The sequence below is a fragment of the Pseudophryne corroboree genome, unplaced genomic scaffold (genome assembly GCF_028390025.1).
Source record: "Pseudophryne corroboree isolate aPseCor3 unplaced genomic scaffold, aPseCor3.hap2 scaffold_213, whole genome shotgun sequence".
In the NCBI taxonomy this organism is placed as follows: Eukaryota; Metazoa; Chordata; class Amphibia; order Anura; family Myobatrachidae; genus Pseudophryne; species Pseudophryne corroboree.
This window is the reverse complement of record NW_026968774.1, coordinates 498,012-514,441: the sequence shown is the minus strand read 5'-3', so window position 1 is coordinate 514,441 and position 16,430 is coordinate 498,012. Positions and strand designations below refer to the sequence as shown.

Sequence of the window (16,430 nt, the reverse complement as noted above, 5' to 3'; positions counted from 1 at the left end):
TAGATTTGATTCAGTGATTTTATAAAAACAGCTAGGAAGCACAATTTAGCAGTGGGTTGCAGAGAAAAAAAATATGCTGGCAGAAAAATCCAATTGAGTGATTAAACAGCTCTTCATTTTCTGGCTTTATTTTATGCTAACAAATTTGTGCTCTGAAAAGTGTCCACAAAGCCAAGTATCTGATTAACACCTTTGTAGGGATGGTTTTTCACCTATTATTAAATTAAACTTGCTTCATTGGAAAGGCAGCAAGTGATGTCATCCAAGCAGTGGGTCAAAGTTGGCTTCAAACCTCGTCTGCTTATGAAAAGAGAAAAGGGGTATGCAGGGCATGGCGGCCTTTTGCGGTGCTTGGATGACCCCTAGTTCGCATTAAATAATGCAGTCGAGTTTCCCACATTTGGGGAAATCACAGGGGTCAGCATACCCAGAATGCAATGAATGAACCGCTCCCTGGGAGAACAGTCTTCATGACCATGGTATCTCCTATGCAAAATAAGTATGATTTGGGATAGGGCTGGGGAGGGCCGCTGCTCAGGCACATCTCTGTCAAGTAAAGGAGATTCAACTGAGGCAGCACAAGGGAACTCTCATCTGGGGACAACAACTGCAGGGAGAACACATATTTTCAGATGAACATGGGAGGGCAGAAGGCTGCCTAATACTGAAGCACCCCCAAACAACAAACCAAATGCAACAACTAGTGCAAGCATTCCTGGGGGAAGGCCTGCAGCAGATGGATTTGCATATGGCGATGTCATCCAAGCAGTGGGTCAAAGTTGGCTTCAACCCTCGTCTGCATATGAAAAGAGAAAAGGGGCGTGCAGGGCATGGCGGCCTTTTGCGGCACTTGGATGACCCCTAGTTCACATTTCTTGCAGCAGCTGGGCACTGTAACAGCTCCAGAGCTGCTCTGTAAGGCAAGTAAAAGGGTGTGGGCCCTGCAGCACTACCTGTAGTTCGCATTGTGCGAGACCCCTAGTTCGCATTAAACACCCCCACCCTCCTTCGGTGTGGGGCTCATGTTGGCCATGCCCCAGCCCCTGAAGCATTCACGCTGATTTCTTGCAGCAGCTGGGCACTGTAACAGCTCAAGAGCTGCTCTGTAAGGCAAGTAAAAGGGTGTGGGCCCTGCAGCACTACCTGTAGTTTGCATTGTGCTTTGGAAGGCACAAAGTAAGCAGACGGGAAGAGAAGTCAGGATAGTGCACAAGGGTATAGACGGGAGGGGCTCAAGAAAAAAGAAGTGGACACAGACAGCAAACTAGTCTTCCAATGCACAATGCAAACTACAGGTAGTGCTGCAGGGCCCACACCCTTTTACTTGCCTTACAGAGCAGCTCTGGAGCTGTTTAATCACTCAATTGGATTTTTCTGCCAGCATAATTTTTCTCTTACGTCCTAGAGGATGCTGGGGACTCCGTAAGGACCATGGGGGATAGACGGGCTCCGCAGGAGACATGGGCACTTTAAGAAAGACTTTAGATCTGGGTGTGCACTGGCTCCTCCCTCTATGCCCCTCCTCCAGACCTCAGTTTACTACTGTGCCCAGAGGAGACTGGGTGCTTTTCAGGGAGCTCTCCTGAGTTTCCTGACAGAAAGTATATTTGTTAGATTTTTTTATTTTCAGGGAGCCTGCTGGCAACAGACTCCCTGCATCGAGGGGCAGAGGGGAGAGATGCACACCTACTTCTGTGAGTTGATAGGCTCTGCTTCTTAGGCTACTGTACAGCATTAGCTCCAGAGGGATCGGTACGCAGGTCTCACCCTCGCCGTCCGTCCCAGCGCCGCGCCGCCGTCCCCCTCGCAGAGCCGGAAGATAGAAGCCGGGTGAGTATGAGAAGAAAAGAAGACTTCAGAGGCGGCGGAAGACTTCATGATCTTCACTGAGGTAACGCACAGCAGTAAAGCTGTGCTCCATTGCTCCCATACACCTCTCACACGGCAGTCAGTGTAAGGGTGAAGGGCGCAGGGGGGACACCCTGGGCAGCAATATAGACCTCTCTTTGGCAAAATAAATATATATGCAGCTAGGCACTGTATATATATATAAGAGCCCCCGCCTTTTTTTTACTATATTTGAGCGGGACAGAAGCCCGTCGCTGAGGGGGTGGGGCTTCTCCCTCAGCACTCACCAGCGCCATTTTCTCCACAGCACCGCTGAGGGGAAGCTCCACGGACTCTCCCCTGCTTATACCACGGTAGAAAGAGGGTCTTAAAGAAGAGGGGGGCACATAATTAGGCGCATATATATATGGAAATACAGCGCTACTGGGTAAACATAAAATTATTGTGTTTTTTTCCTGGGTCATATAGCGCTGGGGTGTGTGCTGGCATACTCTCTCTCTCTGTCTCTCCAAAGGGCCTTGTTGGGGAACTGTCCTCAGATAAGAGGATTCCCTGAGTGTATGGTGTGTCGGTACACGTGTGTCGACATGTCTGAGGTAGAAGGCTCTCCTAGAGAGGAGCAGGAGCAAATTAATGTGGTGTCTCCATCGACAACGCCGACACCTGACTGGATGGATATGTGGAATGTTTTAAGTGCTAATGTAAACTTATTACACAAGAGATTAGACAAAGCTGAAGCTAGGGAACAGTCAGGGAGTCAACCCATGCCTGTCCCTATGTCGCAGGGACCTTCGGGGTCTCAAAAGCGCCCACTATCCCAAATAGTTGACACAGATACCGACACGGATTCTGACTCCAGTGTCGACTACGATGATGCAAAGTTACAGCCAAAATTGGCTAAATGTATTCGATATATGATTATTGCACTAAAAGATGTTTTGCACATCACAGAGTCCCCTGTCCCTGACACGAGGGTACACATGTATAAGGGAAAGAAACCTGAGATAACCTTTCCCCCCTCACATGAGTTGAACGAATTATGTGAAAAAGCTTGGGAATCTCCAGACAAAAAGCTGCAGATTCCCAAAAGGATTCTTATGGCGTATCCTTTCCCGCCAATGGACAGGATACGGTGGGAATCCTCCCCTAGGGTGGATAAAGCATTGACACGCTTATCCAAAAAGGTAGCGCTGCCATCCCAGGATACGGCTACCATCAGGGACCCTGCTGACCGCAAGCAGGAGGTTACCCTAAAGTCCATTTACACACATTCTGGTACCTTACTCAGACCGGCAATTGCGTCGGCCGGGGTTGTAGCGCGGTGGCAGCGGAATTGCAGACCCGTCCTCAATTCCTGCTAAAAGTGGAATCATCCTTTCATATGAACCAACCTATTGTGATGCCTGTGGCTACGCGTGACTTGGAGGATTCCGAGTCCCTTGATGTGGTCAGGGCTTTGAAAATTTACGTGGCCAGAACGGCTAGAGTCAGAAAAACAGAAGCACTGTTTGTCCTGTATGCAGCCAACAAGATTGGCACCCCTGCTTCAAAGCAGACTATTGCTCTCTGGATCTGTAACACGATTCAGCAGGCGCATTCTATGGCGGCAAATCCATCTGCGAACTACAGGTAGTGCTGCAGGGCCCACACCCTTTTACTTGCCTTACAGAGCAGCTCTGGAGCTGTTACAGTGCCCAGCTGCTGCAAGAATTCAGCTTGAATGCTTCAGGGGCTGGGGCATAGCCAACATGAGCCCCACACCAAAGGAGGGTGGAGGTGTTTAATGCAAACTAGGGGTCAGCCAAGCGCCGCAAAAGGCCACCATGCCCTGCACGCCCCTTTTCTCTTTTCATATGCAGACGAGGGTTGAAGCCAACTTTGACCAACTGCTTGGATGACATCACCATATGCAAATCCATCTGCGGCAGGCCTTCCCCCAGGAATGCTTGCACTAGTTGTTGCATTTGGTTTGTTGTTTGGGGGTGCTTCAGTATTAGGCAGCCTTCTGCCCTCCCATGTTCATCTGAAAATATATGTTCTCCCTGCAGTTGTTGTCCCAAGATGAGAGTTCCCTTGTGCTGCCTCAGTTGAATCTCCTTTACTTGACAGAGATGTGCATGAGCAGCGGCCCTCCCCAGCCCTATTCAAAATCATACTTATTTTGCATAGGAGATACCATGGTCATGAAGATTTTTCTCCCAGGGTGAGGTTCATTCATTGCATTTTGGGTATGCTGACCCCTGTGATTTCCCCAAATGTGGGAAACTCGACTGCATTATTTGTGGTAGTGGGAGGCTGTGTTTGTGATTTCTTCTGGTCAGCTCTGGTAAAAGTCAGATTTCTTTGTTTCAGATTTTCCTTTAGCCTTGTTCTTCTTTCGAGAGTTCCCTTGTGCTGCCTCAGTTGGATCTCCTTCACTTAACAGGGGGGTGCCCGAGCAGCGACCCTCCCCAGCTCTAGCCCAACTCCTACTTACCTGCCAGGTGAGATACTATGATCATGAAGGTGCTTCTCCCAGGGCAAGGCTCACCCATTGCACTCTGGGTGTGCTGCCCCTGCGATTTCCCCAAATGTGGGAAACTTGACTGCATAATTTGTGTTTCCCCTGGTCGGCTCTCGTATAATTCAGATCTCTTTGTCTCAGATCTCTCTCCAGCCTAGTTTGCTGTCTGTTTCCACTTCTCTTTTCTTCAGCCGCTCCCTTCTATACCCTTGTGCACTATCCTGACTTCTCCTCCCGTCTGCTTACTTTGTGCCTTCCAATGCACAATGCAAACTACAGGTAGTGCTGCAGGGCCCACACCCTTTTACTTGCCTTACAGAGCGTCTCTGGAGCTGTTACAGTGCCCAGCTGCTGCAAGAAATCTGCTTGAATGCTTCAGGGGATTGGACATGGCCAACATAAGCCCCACACCAAAGGAGGGTGGAGCAGAAGGCTGCCTAATACTGAAGCACCCCCAAACAACAAACCAAATGCAACAACTAGTGCAAGCATTCCTGGGGGAAGGCCTGCCGCAGATGGATTTGTGGTGATGTCATCCAAGCAGTTGGTCAAAGGTGGCTTCAACCCTCGTCTGCATATGAAAACAGAAAAGGGGCGTGCAGGGCATGGTGGCCTTTTGCGGCGCTTGACTGACCCCTAGTTTGCATTAAACACCTCCACCCTCCTTCGGTGTGGGGCTCATGTTGGCTATGCCCCAGCCCCTGAAGCATTCAAGCTGATTTCTTGCAGCAGCTGGCCACTGTAACAGCTCCAGAGCTGCTCTGTAAGGCAAGTAAAAGGGTGTGGGCCCTGCAGCACTACCTGTAGTTTGCATTGTGCATTGGAAGGCACAAAGTAAGCAGACGGGAGGAGAAGTCAGGATAGTGCACAAGGGTATAGAAGGGAGCGGCTGAAGAAAAGAGAAGTGGAAACAGACAGCAAACTAGGCTGGAGAGAGACCTGAGACAAAGAGATCTGAATTATACGAGAGCCGACCAGGGGAAACACAAATTATGCAGTCAAGTTTCCCACATTTGGGGAAATCGCAGGAGCAGCACACCCAGAGTACAATGGGTGAGCCTTGCCCTGGGAGAAGCACCTTCATGATCATAGTATCTCACCTGGCAGGTAAGTAGGAGTTGGGCTAGAGCTGGGGAGGGTCGCTGCTCGGGTACCCCCCTGTAAAGTGAAGGAGATCCAACTGAGGCAGCACAAGGGAACTCTCGAAAGAAGAACAAGGCTAAAGGAAAATCTGAAACAAAGAAATCTGACTTTTACCAGAGCTGACCAGAAGAAATCACAAACACAGCCTCCCACTACCACAAATAATGCAGTCAAGTTTCCCACATTTGGGGAAATCACAGGGGTCAGCATACCCAAAATGCAATGAATAAACCTCACCCTGGGAGAAAAATCTTCATGACCATGGTATCTCCTATGCAAAATAAGTATGATTTGGAATAGGGCTGGGGAGGGCCGCTACTCATGCACATCTCTGTCAAGTAAAGGAGATTTAACTGAGGCAACACAAGGGAACTCTCATCTGGGGACAACAACTGCAGGGAGAACATATATTTTCAGATGAACATGGGAGGGCAGAAGGCTGCCTAATACTGAAGCACCCCCAAACAACAAACCAAATGCAACAACTAGTGCAAGCATTCCTGGGGGAAGGCCTGCCGCAGATGGATTTGCATATGGTGATGTCATCCAAGCAGTGGGTCAAAGTTGGCTTCAACCCTCGTCTGCATATGAAAAGAGAAAAGGGGCGTGCAGGGCATGGTGGCCTTTTGCGGCGCTTGGCTGACCCCTAGTTTGCATTAAACACCTCCACCCTCCTTTGGTGTGGGGCTCATGTTGGCTATGCCCCAGCCCCTGAAGCATTCAAGCTGATTTCTTGCAGCAGCTGGGCACTGTAACAGCTCCAGAGCTGCTCTGTAAGGCAAGTAAAAGGGTGTGGGCCCTGCAGCACTACCTGTAGTTCGCATTGTGCGTTGGAAGGCACAAAGTAAGCAGACAGGAGGAGAAGTCAGGATAGTGCGCAAGGGCATAGAAGGGAGCGGCTCAAGAAAAGAGAAGTGGAAACAGACAGCAAACTAGGCTGGAGAGAGACCTGAGACAAAGAGATCTGAATTATACGAGAGCCGACCAGGGGAAACACAAATTATGCAGTCAAGTTTCCCACATTTGGGGAAATCGCAGGAGCAGCACACCCAGAGCAATGGGTGAGCCTTGCCCTGGGAGAAGCACCTTCATGATCATAGTATCTCACCTGGCAGGTAAGTAGGAGTTGGGCTAGAGCTGGGGAGGGTCGCTGCTCGGGTACCCCCCTGTAAAGTGAAGGAGATCCAACTGAGGCAGCACAAGGGAACTCTCGAAAGAAGAACAAGGCTAGAGGAAAATCTGAGACAAAGAAATCTGACTTTTACCAGAGCTGACCAGAGGAAAGCACAAACACAGTCCCCCACTACCACAAATAATGCAGTCAAGTTTCCCACATTTGGGGAAATCACAGGGGTCAGCATACCCAAAATGCAATGAATGAACCTCACCCTGGGAGAACAATCTTCATGACCATGGTATCTCCTATGCAAAATAAGTATGATTTGGAATAGGGCTGGGGAGGGCCGCTGCTCATGCACATCTCTGTCAAGTAAAGGAGATTCAACTGAGGCAGCACAAGGAAACTCTCATCTGGGGACAACAACTGCAGGGAGAACACATATTTTCAGATGAACATGGGAGGGCAGAAGGCTGCCTAATACTGAAGCACCCCCAAACAACAAACCAAATGCAACAACTAGTGCAAGCATTCCTGGGGGAAGTTCTGCAGAAGACGGATTTGCATACGGTGATGTCATCCAAGCAGTGGGTCAAAGTTGGCTTCAACCCTCATCTGCATATGAAAAGAGAAAAGGGGCGTGCAGGGCATGGCGGCCTTTTGCAGTGCTTGGATGACCCCTAGTTCGCATTAAACACCTCCACCCTCCTTTGGTGTGGGGCTCATGTTGGCCATGCCCCATCCCCTGAAGCATTCAAGCAGATTTCTTGCAGCAGCTGGGCACTGTAACAGCTCCAGAGCTGCTCTGTAAGGCAAGTAAAAGGGTGTGGGCCCTGCAGCACTACCTGTAGTTTGCATTGTGCATTGGAAGGCACAAAGTAAGCAGACGGGAGGAGAAGTCAGGATAGTGCACAAGGGTATAGAAGGGAGCGGCTGAAGAAAAGAGAAGTGGAAACAGACAGCAAACTAGGCTGGAGAGAGACCTGAGACAAAGAGATCTGAATTATACGAGAGCCGACCAGGGGAAACACAAATTATGCAGTCAAGTTTCCCACATTTGGGGAAATCGCAGGGGCAGCACACCCAGAGTGCAATGGGTGAGCCTTGCCCTGGGAGAAGCACCATCATGATCATAGTATCTCACCTGGCAGGTAAGTAGGAGTTGGGCTAGAGCTGGGGAGGGTCTCTACTCGGGCACCCCCCTGTCAAGTGAAGGAGATCCAACTGAGGCAGCACAAGGGAACTCTCAAAAGAAGAACAAGGCTAGAGGAAGATCTGAAACAAAGAAATCTGACTTTTACCAGAGCTGACCAGAGGAAAACACAAACACAGTCTCCCACTACCACAAATAATGCAGTCAAGTTTCCCACATTTGGGGAAATCACAGGGGTCAGCATACCCAAAATGCAATGAATGAACTCACCCTGGGAGAAAAATCTTCATGACCATGGTATCTCCTATGCAAAATAAGTATGATTTGGAATAGGGCTGGGGAGGGCCGCTGCTCATGCACATCTCTGTCAAGTAAAGGAGATTCAACTGAGGCAGCAAAAGGGAACTCTCATCTTGGGACAACAACTGCAGGGAGAACACATATTTTCAGATGAACATGGGAGGGCAGAAGGCTGCCTAATACTGAAGCACCCCCAAACAACAAACCAAATGCAACAACTAGTGCAAGCATTCCTGGGGGAAGGCCTGCCGCAGATGGATTTGCATATGGTGATGTCATCCAAGCAGTGGGTCAAAGTTGGCTTCAACCCTCGTCTGCATATGAAAACAGAAAAGGGGCGTGCAGGGCATGGTGGCCTTTTGCGGCGCTTGTCTGACCCCTAGTTTGCATTAAACACCTCCACCCTCCTTCGGTGTGGGGCTCATGTTGGCTATGCCCCAGCCCCTGAAGCATTCAAGCTGATTTCTTGCAGCAGCTGGGCACTGTAACAGCTCCAGAGCTGCTCTGTAAGGCAAGTAAAAGGGTGTGGGCCCTGCAGCACTACCTGTAGTTTGCATTGTGCATTGGAAGGCACAAAGTAAGCAGACGGGAGGAGAAGTCAGGATAGTGCGCAAGGGCATAGAAGGGAGTGGCTCAAGAAAAGAGAAGTTGAAACAGACAGCAAACTAGGCTGGAGAGAGACCTGAGACAAAGAGATCTGAATTATACGAGAGCCGACCAGGGGAAACACAAATTATGCAGTCAAGTTTCCCACATTTGGGGAAATTGCAGGAGCAGCACACCCAGAGTACAATGGGTGAGCCTTGCCCTGGGAGAAGCACCTTCATGATCATAGTATCTCACCTGGCAGGTAAGTAGGAGTTGGGCTAGAGCTGGGGAGGGTCGCTGCTCGGGTACCCCCCTGTAAAGTGAAGGAGATCCAACTGAGGCAGCACAAGGGAACTCTCGAAAGAAGAACAAGGCTAAAGGAAAATCTGAGACAAAGAAATCTGACTTTTACCAGAGCTGACCAGAGGAAAGCACAAACACAGTCTCCCACTACCACAAATAATGCAGTCAAGTTTCCCACATTTGGGGAAATCACAGGGGTCAGCATACCCAAAATGCAATGAATGAACCTCACCCTGGGAGAAAAATCTTCATGACCATGGTATCTCCTATGCAAAATAAGTATGATTTGGAATAGGGCTGGGGAGGGCCGCTGCTCATGCACATCTCTGTCAAGTAAAGGAGATTCAACTGAGGCAGCACAAGGGAACTCTCATCTTGGGACAACAACTGCAGGGAGAACACATATTTTCAGATGAACATGGGAGGGCAGAAGGCTGCCTAATACTGAAGCACCCCCAAACAACAAACCAAATGCAACAACTAGTGCAAGCATTCCTGGGGGAAGTTCTGCAGAAGACGGATTTGCATACGGTGATGTCATCCAAGCAGTGGGTCAAAGTTGGCTTCAACCCTCATCTGCATATGAAAAGAGAAAAGGGGCGTGCAGGGCATGGCGGCCTTTTGCGGTGCTTGGATGACCCCTAGTTCGCATTAAACACCTCCACCCTCCTTTGGTGTGGGGCTCATGTTGGCCATGCCCCATCCCCTGAAGCATTCAAGCTGATTTCTTGCAGCAGCTGGGCACTGTAACAGCTCCAGAGCTGCTCTGTAAGGCAAGTAAAAGGGTGTGGGCCCTGCAGCACTACCTGTAGTTTGCATTGTGCATTGGAAGGCACAAAGTAAGCAGACGGGAGGAGAAGTCAGGATAGTGCACAAGGGTATAGAAGGGAGCGGCTGAAGAAAAGAGAAGTGGAAACAGACAGCAAACTAGGCTGGAGAGAGACCTGTGACAAAGAGATCTGAATTATACGAGAGCCGACCAGGGGAAACACAAATTATGCAGTCAAGTTTCCCACATTTGGGGAAATCGCAGGAGCAGCACACCCAGAGTACAATGGGTGAGCCTTGCCCTGGGAGAAGCACCTTCATGATCATAGTATCTCACCTGGCAGGTAAGTAGGAGTTGGGCTAGAGCTGGGGAGGGTCGCTGCTCGGGTACCCCCCTGTAAAGTGAAGGAGATCCAACTGAGGCAGCACAAGGGAACTCTCGAAAGAAGAACAAGGCTAAAGGAAAATCTGAGACAAAGAAATCTGACTTTTACCAGAGCTGACCAGAGGAAAGCACAAACACAGTCTCCCACTACCACAAATAATGCAGTCAAGTTTCCCACATTTGGGGAAATCACAGGGGTCAGCATACCCAAAATGCAATGAATGAACCTCACCCTGGGAGAAAAATCTTCATGACCATGGTATCTCCTATGCAAAATAAGTATGATTTGGAATAGGGCTGGGGAGGGCCGCTGCTCATGCACATCTCTGTCAAGTAAAGGAGATTCAACTGAGGCAGCACAAGGGAACTTTCATCTGGGGACAACAACTGCAGGGAGAACACATATTTTCAGATGAACATGGGAGGGCAGAAGGCTGCCTAATACTGAAGCACCCCCAAACAACAAACCAAATGCAACAACTAGTCCAAGCATTCCTGGGGGAAGTTCTGCAGAAGACGGATTTGCATACGGTGATGTCATCCAAGCAGTGGGTCAAAGTTGGCTTCAACCCTCATCTGCATATGAAAAGAGAAAAGGGGCGTGCAGGGCATGGCGGCCTTTTGCGGTGCTTGGATGACCCCTAGTTCGCATTAAACACCTCCACCCTCCTTTGGTGTGGGGCTCATGTTGGCCATGCCCCATCCCCTGAAGCATTCAAGCTGATTTCTTGCAGCAGCTGGGCACTGTAACAGCTCCAGAGCTGCTCTGTAAGGCAAGTAAAAGGGTGTGGGCCCTGCAGCACTACCTGTAGTTTGCATTGTGCATTGGAAGGCACAAAGTAAGCAGATGGGAGGAGAAGTCAGGATAGTGCACAAGGGTATAGAAGGGAGCGGCTGAAGAAAAGAGAAGTGGAAACAGACAGCAAACTAGGCTGGAGAGAGACCTGAGACAAAGAGATCTGAATTATACGAGAGCCGACCAGGGGAAACACAAATTATGCAGTCAAGTTTCCCACATTTGGGGAAATCGCAGGGGCAGCACACCCAGAGTGCAATGGGTGAGCCTTGCCCTGGGAGAAGCACCTTCATGATCATAGTATCTCACCTGGCAGGTAAGTAGGAGTTGGGCTAGAGCTGGGGAAAGTCGCTGTTCGGGCACCCCCCTGTCAAGTGAAAGAGATCCAACTGAGGCAGCACAAGGGAACTCTCGAAAGAAGAACAAGGCTAGAGGAAGATCTGAGACAAAGAAATCTGACTTTTTCCAGAGCTGACCAGAGGAAAGCACAAACACAGTCCCCCACTACCACAAATAATGCAGTCGAGTTTCCCACATTTGGGGAAATCACAGGGGTCAGCATACCCAAAATGCAATGAATGAACCTCACCCTGGGAGAACAATCTTCATGACCATGGTATCTCCTATGCAAAATAAGTATGATTTGGGATAGGGCTGGGGAGGGCCGCTGCTCATGCACATCTCTGTCAAGTAAAGGAGATTCAACTGAGGCAGCACAAGGAAACTCTCATCTGGGGACAACAACTGCAGGGAGAACACATATTTTCAGATGAACATGGGAGGGCAGAAGGCTGCCTAATACTGAAGCACCCCCAAACAACAAACCAAATGCAACAACTAGTACAAGCATTCCTGGGGGAAGTTCTGCAGAAGACGGAATTGCATACGGTGATGTCATCCAAGCAGTGGGCCAAAGTTGGCTGGAACCCTCATCTGCATATGAAAAGAGAAAAGGGGTATGCAGGGCATGGCGGCCTTTTGCGGCGCTTGGATGACCCTTAGTTCGCATTAAACACCCCCACCCTCCTTCGGTGTGGGGCTCATGTTGGCCATGCCCCATCCCCTGAAGCATTCAAGCTGATTTCTTGCAGCAGCTTGGCACTGTAACAGCTCCAGAGCTGTTCTGTTAGGCAAGTAAAAGGGTGTGGGCCCTGCAGCACTACCTGTAGTTTGCATTGCGCATTGGAAGGCACAAAGTAAGCAGACAGGAGGAGAAGTCAGGATAGTGCACAAGGGTATAAAAGGGAGCGGCTCAAGAAAAGAGAAGTTGAAACAGACAGCAAACTAGGCTGGAGAGAGACCTGAGACAAAGAGATCTGAATTATACGAGACCTGACCAGGGGAAACACAAATTATGCAGTCAAGTTTCCCACATTTGGGGAAATCGCAGGGGCAGCACACCCAGAGTGCAATGGGTGAGCCTTGCCCTGGGAGAAGCACCTTCATGATCATAGTATCTCACCTGGCAGGTAAGTAGGAGTTGGGCTAGAGCTGGGGAGGGTCGCTGCTCGGGCACCCCCCTGTCAAGTGAAGGAGATCCAACTGAGGCAGCACAAGGAAACTCTCGAAAGAAGAACAAGGCTAGAGGAAGATCTGAGACAAAGAAATTTGACTTTTACCAGAGCTGACCAGAGGAAAACACAAACACAGTCCCCCACTACCAACAAATAAAGCAGTCGCGTTTCCCACATTTGGGGAAATCACAGGGGTCAGCATACCCAGAATGCAATGAATGAACCTCACCCTGGGAGAGTAATCTTCATGACCATGGTATCTCCTATGCAAAATAAGTATGATTTGGGATAGGGCTGGGGAGGGCCGCTGCTCATGCACATCTCTGTCAAGTAAAGGAGATTCAACTGAGGCAGCACAAGGGAACTCTCATCTGGGGACAACAACTGCAGGGAGAACACATATTTTCAGATGAACATGGGAGGGCAGAAGGCTACCTAATACTGAAGCACCCCCAAACAACAAACCAAATGCAACAACTAGTGCAAGCATTCCTGGGGTAAGTTCTGCAGAAGACGGATTTGCATACGGTGATGTCATCCAAGCAGTGGGTCAAAGTTGGCTTCAACCCTCATCTGCATATGAAAAGAGAAAAGGGGCGTGCAGGGCATGGCGGCCTTTTGCGCTGCTTGGATGACCCCTAGTTCGCATTAAACACCCCCACCCTCCTTTGGTGTGGGGCTCATGTTGGCCATGCCCCATCCCCTGAAGCATTCAAGCTGATTTATTGCAGCAGCTGGGCACTGTAACAGCTCCAGAGCTGCTCTGAACGGCAAGTAAAAGGGTGTGGGCCCTGCAGCACTACCTGTAGTTTGCATTGTGCATTGGAAGGCACAAAGTAAGCAGACGGGAGAAGTCAGGATAGTGCGCAAGGGCATAGAAGGGAGCGGCTCAAGAAAAGAGAAGTTGAAACAGACAGCAAACTAGGCTGGAGAGAGACCTGAGACAAAGAGATCTGAATTATACGAGAGCCGACCAGGGGAAACACAAATTATGCAGTCAAGTTTCCCACATTTGGGGAAATCGCAGGAGCAGCACACCCAGAGTGCAATGGGTGAGCCTTGCCCTGGGAGAAGCACCTTCCTGATTATAGTATCTCACCTGGCAGGTAAGTAGGAGTTGGGCTAGAGCTTGGGAGGGTCGCTGCTCGGGCACCCCCCTGTCAAGTGAAGGAGATCCAACTGAGGCAGCACAAGGAAACTCTCGAAAGAAGAACAAGGCTAGAGGAAGATCTGAGACAAAGAAATCTGACTTTTACCAGAGCTGACCAGAGGAAAGCACAAACACAGTCCCCCACTACCACAAATAATGCAGTCGAGTTTCCCAAATTTGGGGAAATCACAGGGGTCAGCATACCCAGAATGCAATGAATGAACCTCACCCTGGGAGAACAATCTTCATGACCATGGTATCTCCTATGCAAAATAAGTATGATTTGGGATAGGGCTGGGGAGGGCCGCTGCTCAGGCACATCTCTGTCAAGTAAAGGAGATTCAACTGAGGCAGCACAAGGGAACTCTCATCTGGGGACAACAACTGCAGGGAGAACACATATTTTCAGATGAACATGGGAGGACAGAAGGCTGCCTAATACTGAAGCACCCCCAAACAACAAACCAAATGCAACAACTAGTAAAAGCATTCCTGGGTGAAGGTCTGCAGAAGACGGATTTGCATACGGTGATGTCATCCAAGCAGTGGGCCAAAGTTGGCTGGAACCCTCATCTGCATATGAAAAGAGAAAAGGGTTATGCAGGGCATGGAGGCCTTTTGCGGCGCTTGGATGACCCCTAGTTCGCATTAAACACCTCCACCCTCCTTCGGTGTGGGGCTCATGTTGGCTATGCCCCAGCCCCTGAAGCATTCAAGCTGATTTCTTGCAGCAGCTGGGCACTGTAACAGCTCCAGAGCTGCTCTGTAAGGCAACTAAAAGGGTGTGGGCCCTGCAGCACTACCTGTAGTTCGCATTGTGCGTAGGAAGGCACAAAGTAAGCAGACGGGAGAAGTCAGGATAGTGCGCAAGGGCATAGAAGGGAGCGGCTCAAGAAAAGAGAAGTGGAAACAGACAGCAAACTAGGCTGGAGAGAGACCTGAGACAAAGAGATCTGAATTATACGAGAGCCGACCAGGGGAAACACAAATTATGCAGTCAAGTTTCCCACATTTGGGGAAATCGCAGGGGCAGCACACCCAGAGTGCAATGGGTGAGCCTTGCCCTGGGAGAAGCACCTTCATGATCATAGTATCTCACCTGGCAGGTAAGTAGGAGTTGGGCAAGAGCTGGGGAGGGTCGCTGCTCGGGCACCCCCCTGTCAAGTGAAGGAGATCCAACTGAGGCAGCACAAAGGAACTCTCGAAAGAAGAACAAGGCTAGAGGAAGATCTGAGACAAAGAAATCTGACTTTTACCAGAGCTGACCAGAAGAAAGCACAAACACAGTCCCCCCACTACCAACAAATAAAGCAGTCGCGTTTCCCACATTTGGGGAAATCACAGGGGTCAGCATACCCAGAATGCAATGAATGAACCTCACCCTGGGAGAGTAATCTTCATGACCATGGTATCTCCTATGGAAAATAAGTATGATTTGGGATAGGGCTGGGGAGGGCCGCTGCTCATGCACATCTCTGTCAAGTAAAGGAGATTCAACTGAGGCAGCACAAGGGAACTCTCATCTGGGGACAACAACTGCAGGGAGAACACATATTTTCAGATGAACATGGGAGGGCAGAAGGCTGCCTAATACTGAAGCACCCCCAAACAACAAACCAAATGCAACAACTAGTGCAAGCATTCCTGGGGGAAGGCCTGCAGCAGATGGATTTGCATATGGTGATGTCATCCAAGCAGTGGGTCAAAGTTGGCTTCAACCCTCGTCTGCATATGAAAAGAGAAAAGGGGCGTGCAGGGCATGGCGGCCTTTTGCGGCGCTTGGATGACCCCTAGTTCGCATTAAACACCTCCACCCTCCTTCGGTGTGGGGCTCATGTTGGCTATGCCCCAGCCCCTGAAGCATTCAAGCTGATTTCTTGCAGCAGCTGGGCACTGTAACAGCTCCAGAGCTGCTCTGAACGGCAAGTAAAAGGGTGTGGGCCCTGCAGCACTACCTGTAGTTTGCATTGTGCATTGGAAGGCACAAAGTAAGCAGACGGGAGAAGTCAGGATAGTGCGCAAGGGCATAGAAGGGAGCGGCTCAAGAAAAGAGAAGTTGAAACAGACAGCAAACTAGGCTGGAGAGAGACCTGAGACAAAGAGATCTGAATTATATGAGAGCCGACCAGGGGAAACACAAATTATGCAGTCAAGTTTCCCACATTTGGGGAAATCGCAGGAGCAGCACACCCAGAGTGCAATGGGTGAGCCTTGCCCTGGGAGAAGCACCTACATGATCATAGTATCTCACCTGCCAGGTAAGTAGAAGTTGGGCTAGAGCTGGGGAGGGTCGCTGCTCGGGTACCCCCCTGTCAAGTGAAGGAGATCCAACTGAGGCAGCACAAGGGAACTCTCGAAAGAAGAACAAGGCTAGAGGAAGATCTGAGACAAATAAATCTGACTTTTACCAGAGCTGACCAGAGGAAAGCACAAACACAGTCCCCCACTACCACAAATAATGCAGTCGAGTTTCCCACATTTGGGGAAATCACAGGGGTCAGCATACCCAGAATGCAATGAATGAACCTCACCCTGGGAGAACAATCTTCATGACCATGGTATCTCCTATGCAAAATAAGTATGATTTGGGATAGGGCTGGGGAGGGCCGCTGCTCAGGCACATCTCTGTCAAGTAAAGGAGATTCAACTGAGGCAGCACAAGGGAACTCTCATCTGGGGACAACAACTGCAGGGAGAACACAAATTTTCAGATGAACATGGGAGGGCAGAAGGCTGCCTAATAATGAAGCACCCCCAAACAACAAACCAAATGCAACAACTAGTGCAAGCATTCCTGGGGGAAGGCCTGCAGCAGATGGATTTGCATACGGTGATGTCATCCAAGCAGTGGGTCAAACAACA

General features: G+C 49.8%; 21 non-coding genes and 2 pseudogenes across 21 annotated transcripts; 2 read left to right on the top strand and 21 right to left on the bottom strand.

Annotated features, from left to right (window-relative positions):
- Positions 1-324: 324 nt before the first annotated feature.
- On the bottom strand, positions 325-503 carry LOC135006552 (U1 spliceosomal RNA; annotated as a pseudogene).
- Positions 504-4,000: 3,497 nt separating this feature from the next.
- LOC135006409 (U1 spliceosomal RNA) lies at positions 4,001-4,164 on the top strand. Its single transcript, XR_010206609.1, has one exon. It is a non-coding gene; the product is annotated as a U1 spliceosomal RNA (small nuclear RNA).
- A 152-nt stretch (positions 4,165-4,316) lies between these two features.
- LOC135006450 (U1 spliceosomal RNA) lies at positions 4,317-4,479 on the top strand. The gene has a single exon (XR_010206648.1). It is a non-coding gene; the product is annotated as a U1 spliceosomal RNA (small nuclear RNA).
- An 824-nt stretch (positions 4,480-5,303) lies between these two features.
- LOC135006482 (U1 spliceosomal RNA) lies at positions 5,304-5,466 on the bottom strand. Its single transcript, XR_010206676.1, has one exon. It is a non-coding gene; the product is annotated as a U1 spliceosomal RNA (small nuclear RNA).
- A 152-nt stretch (positions 5,467-5,618) lies between these two features.
- Positions 5,619-5,782, bottom strand: LOC135006406 (U1 spliceosomal RNA). Its single transcript, XR_010206606.1, has one exon. It is a non-coding gene; the product is annotated as a U1 spliceosomal RNA (small nuclear RNA).
- A 674-nt stretch (positions 5,783-6,456) lies between these two features.
- LOC135006537 (U1 spliceosomal RNA) lies at positions 6,457-6,617 on the bottom strand. The gene has a single exon (XR_010206723.1). It is a non-coding gene; the product is annotated as a U1 spliceosomal RNA (small nuclear RNA).
- A 152-nt stretch (positions 6,618-6,769) lies between these two features.
- Positions 6,770-6,933, bottom strand: LOC135006628 (U1 spliceosomal RNA). The gene has a single exon (XR_010206803.1). It is a non-coding gene; the product is annotated as a U1 spliceosomal RNA (small nuclear RNA).
- A 674-nt stretch (positions 6,934-7,607) lies between these two features.
- On the bottom strand, positions 7,608-7,770 carry LOC135006472 (U1 spliceosomal RNA). Its single transcript, XR_010206670.1, has one exon. It is a non-coding gene; the product is annotated as a U1 spliceosomal RNA (small nuclear RNA).
- A 152-nt stretch (positions 7,771-7,922) lies between these two features.
- On the bottom strand, positions 7,923-8,085 carry LOC135006426 (U1 spliceosomal RNA). The gene has a single exon (XR_010206626.1). It is a non-coding gene; the product is annotated as a U1 spliceosomal RNA (small nuclear RNA).
- Positions 8,086-8,759: 674 nt separating this feature from the next.
- LOC135006471 (U1 spliceosomal RNA) lies at positions 8,760-8,922 on the bottom strand. The gene has a single exon (XR_010206669.1). It is a non-coding gene; the product is annotated as a U1 spliceosomal RNA (small nuclear RNA).
- A 152-nt stretch (positions 8,923-9,074) lies between these two features.
- LOC135006401 (U1 spliceosomal RNA) lies at positions 9,075-9,238 on the bottom strand. The gene has a single exon (XR_010206602.1). It is a non-coding gene; the product is annotated as a U1 spliceosomal RNA (small nuclear RNA).
- A 674-nt stretch (positions 9,239-9,912) lies between these two features.
- Positions 9,913-10,075, bottom strand: LOC135006481 (U1 spliceosomal RNA). Its single transcript, XR_010206675.1, has one exon. It is a non-coding gene; the product is annotated as a U1 spliceosomal RNA (small nuclear RNA).
- A 152-nt stretch (positions 10,076-10,227) lies between these two features.
- LOC135006400 (U1 spliceosomal RNA) lies at positions 10,228-10,391 on the bottom strand. Its single transcript, XR_010206601.1, has one exon. It is a non-coding gene; the product is annotated as a U1 spliceosomal RNA (small nuclear RNA).
- A 674-nt stretch (positions 10,392-11,065) lies between these two features.
- LOC135006448 (U1 spliceosomal RNA) lies at positions 11,066-11,228 on the bottom strand. The gene has a single exon (XR_010206647.1). It is a non-coding gene; the product is annotated as a U1 spliceosomal RNA (small nuclear RNA).
- A 152-nt stretch (positions 11,229-11,380) lies between these two features.
- On the bottom strand, positions 11,381-11,544 carry LOC135006361 (U1 spliceosomal RNA). The gene has a single exon (XR_010206563.1). It is a non-coding gene; the product is annotated as a U1 spliceosomal RNA (small nuclear RNA).
- A 674-nt stretch (positions 11,545-12,218) lies between these two features.
- On the bottom strand, positions 12,219-12,381 carry LOC135006453 (U1 spliceosomal RNA). The gene has a single exon (XR_010206651.1). It is a non-coding gene; the product is annotated as a U1 spliceosomal RNA (small nuclear RNA).
- A 152-nt stretch (positions 12,382-12,533) lies between these two features.
- LOC135006466 (U1 spliceosomal RNA) lies at positions 12,534-12,698 on the bottom strand. Its single transcript, XR_010206663.1, has one exon. It is a non-coding gene; the product is annotated as a U1 spliceosomal RNA (small nuclear RNA).
- A 671-nt stretch (positions 12,699-13,369) lies between these two features.
- LOC135006493 (U1 spliceosomal RNA) lies at positions 13,370-13,532 on the bottom strand. The gene has a single exon (XR_010206686.1). It is a non-coding gene; the product is annotated as a U1 spliceosomal RNA (small nuclear RNA).
- Positions 13,533-13,684: 152 nt separating this feature from the next.
- LOC135006625 (U1 spliceosomal RNA) lies at positions 13,685-13,848 on the bottom strand. The gene has a single exon (XR_010206801.1). It is a non-coding gene; the product is annotated as a U1 spliceosomal RNA (small nuclear RNA).
- A 671-nt stretch (positions 13,849-14,519) lies between these two features.
- LOC135006447 (U1 spliceosomal RNA) lies at positions 14,520-14,682 on the bottom strand. Its single transcript, XR_010206646.1, has one exon. It is a non-coding gene; the product is annotated as a U1 spliceosomal RNA (small nuclear RNA).
- A 152-nt stretch (positions 14,683-14,834) lies between these two features.
- Positions 14,835-15,000, bottom strand: LOC135006523 (U1 spliceosomal RNA). The gene has a single exon (XR_010206713.1). It is a non-coding gene; the product is annotated as a U1 spliceosomal RNA (small nuclear RNA).
- A 692-nt stretch (positions 15,001-15,692) lies between these two features.
- Positions 15,693-15,834, bottom strand: LOC135006428 (U1 spliceosomal RNA; annotated as a pseudogene).
- A 152-nt stretch (positions 15,835-15,986) lies between these two features.
- On the bottom strand, positions 15,987-16,150 carry LOC135006490 (U1 spliceosomal RNA). The gene has a single exon (XR_010206684.1). It is a non-coding gene; the product is annotated as a U1 spliceosomal RNA (small nuclear RNA).
- Between the last annotated feature and the right edge of the window lie 280 nt (positions 16,151-16,430).